Here is a 2788-nt window from a genome sequence, read left to right as displayed (position 1 = left end):
ACCGAGGGGATCAGCAGGGAATGGGAGAGACCTTGTTCCCCCGAGTGCCTCCCGGAGTAAAAAGGAATGACAGCCATAAGTTGTTAGAGGGTAGGTTCAGACTAGACATTAGAAGGCGGTTAGGATCTGGACCCAACTTCAAAGGGAAGTGGTGCTGCCTCCTACATTGGGGGTCTTTAAGAGAAGGCTTAATGATTACCTAGCTGGGGTCACTTGAACCCAGTTTTCTCTCCTGCCCACGGCAGGGAGTCGGACTAGAGGATCTGCAAGGTCCCTTCCGACCCTACCAACTATTGAATCTAAGAGCACTAGAATGTAGCATCTGCTTTAAGGATCTAGTAATGAATCGGTCATATCTGGGAAATGACAGTAGGAGAGTAGCTGGAAAAAGAAGAGAGGGGAAGCAAAGAGATCAGCAGTTCAACTCCAGCTCAGGTTAGGACAGCAATAGAAGTGTTATCATCTGATGATCACTGGTGAACCTTGTGAAACTAACTCTAGCATAGTCTTGAGTGAGTAGAGGTCCACAGCACATAATTCACCGGCACAGCTGCCAGAAGAGATGCCAAGAACCAAATATAATTGGAAAATTAAGAGCTCTTTTGGCCCTCCTGGTGTGTTGTGAAGAGTGGAGGATAATGTGTTGCTTGATGTGCCTCCGTCTGTGCTCTATGTTTTCTATGGAAGGAAGATTCCAGGCTCCAAGACTGTCAAGCCATCAACATTCAGGAAATTTATTTTATGGGTATGGTTACATTTAAAGAAAATAAAAGATTAATAAGTGATGGCTGCTGGAGACGGTGATGGCTACAGATGCTTAGTTTTCACCAGTAAAAACTGAGTATTATTTTGTGATTTGGCACCAATATTTTAGCAGCCTATAAAAGGTAAAGTCAGTACTATAGCCAGCCATTTGTACTGTACAAATAAGAGCTGTGAATGTATTCTGGAAGTAATGTCAAAGAGGACCAGATGGGAAATGAGCAACATTCATTCTGATTTGACAAAGACAGCTAACCCAGAACTCACATTAACATTTAGCATTCAGACTCCATTCAGAACAGATTCTCAACATCGTTTCCAAACAAAGGAAACTGAAGAAACTGCTCCTCTTTTGTGAATTACTATTCTTTTGAAATAGCAAAGGTTTGGCTTTTATCACAAGGTGTTGCATGTTTGGCCTGAAAGCTGTGCATGCACCCCAAAATCCTACATTAGGGCAGCCAGCCAGACATATGCGTAGTGCTCTAACTCCCTATTTGAATGCACACATGGGTGTGAGGCACACCCATTCTGCTTTACTTTGTATTTTTGCTCCATAAGGACAGGGGGAAGATGCTAAATGCTAGACTTTAATTTTTAAAATATTAACTCCCTCTTGCCTATCCCAGGAGCAGTCAGGGTGGAACTAATGGGAAACTGGAAGGGAAAACATGGAAAATTATTGCCCAAAAATATTAGGGGGGGTTTTCTGAATCCAGCAGAGTGTGCAATATTATTATTAAACCAGGTGCCTTTCTTTTTTTTTCTTAAATGTAGAAAAGGGAATTCAATGGAAAGGATAAGCAAAATACTGAACTACTTTCTAAATTCTTATGGTCTTTTTTATTCCATCGTTTTACTTTCTTGGGTGTCTTTCCTGAGTAAGGAGTTCAGGATTCTCATGTGAAAGTTTTACCATTAATATATGAAGGCCAAAAATGCAAGGGTCCTACATTTGATCACATTGGAATGCCCTTGTTTATAGTGTTATGGGGACACCAACTAAAGTGGAGCAGGGTGTTCATTTAAAACCAGATCATTTATGAAAAATGCAATGCAACTCTCACGTCACACAAACAAACATATTGTCAGTGAATTCCTATTCTGTCACAGAGAAATCTAGAAATCTCGCTATATTTGATACTAAGCTTTTTCTAAATCTCTAAGTAAGTAAAAACCTGCAAAAAAAGAGCGAGGTTTGACCAGACTGTCATTATGGTTCGTTCTGGCTTTACAAATCTATACATCTGATAAAAAAGTGTAGCTGTGAATTGCAAGTTGACCCTGTACAGAAATGTTTTATCTTGTGATCAAAGCATCTTCTTTAATGAATTATTTTAGGCTTTTAGCTGGGCTGTTATTATCCTATTTTCATGTTTTCACCAAAAGCTTTGTGGTAGTATAAGCCAGTAATCAGTGTGTAGAGGCCACCACAAATCATCTTTGTCTCTTGCAATATCCATATAATATATACAGATGGTATGTGAAGAAGTCAGTCTCAGAAGCAGAATAGGATCTCTAACTTTCCAAGTGAATGATCTGCCATTGATCTAAAGGAGCAGCTGTGCTAGCTGAGCTCAGCAGGGACTCTGTTATACTTGGGGCCGATGGAATTCTACAGCATTCCAGGGCTAATTTCTGCAGCAAGTGCAAGATAATTTTGTGACAGATTTTACCAAAATTTTCTGTACTCCTGTGGATGTGCCAACATGTAACCATCTGTGATTCTGCACCCACAGATCTCTACAATATTTCATACACACTGGCTTTTCACAAACCTGTCCAGCCACACCGTTAACTAAGGAAATTATTGACTCCAAGATGAACATGGGCTGACAAAGCGAGGTCACGGTCGGCAGGCCTAACCGCACCTTGTCGTGCATCCACAGGTGCAGCTCTAGCAGGGCCAAGGAGGTGATCCTCCCCCTCTATGCAACACTGGCCAGGCCACAGCTGGAGTACTGCATCCAGTTCTGGGCGCCGCACTTCAGGACGGATGTGGACAACATGGAGAGGGTCCAGAGGA

Source organism: Crocodylus porosus, unplaced genomic scaffold (assembly GCF_001723895.1).
Source record: "Crocodylus porosus isolate Cpor-Errol unplaced genomic scaffold, CroPor_comp1, whole genome shotgun sequence".
NCBI classification, from domain to species: domain Eukaryota; kingdom Metazoa; phylum Chordata; order Crocodylia; family Crocodylidae; genus Crocodylus; species Crocodylus porosus.
The sequence above is the reverse complement of the archived record's forward strand: the minus strand, read 5'-3'. Positions refer to the sequence as shown.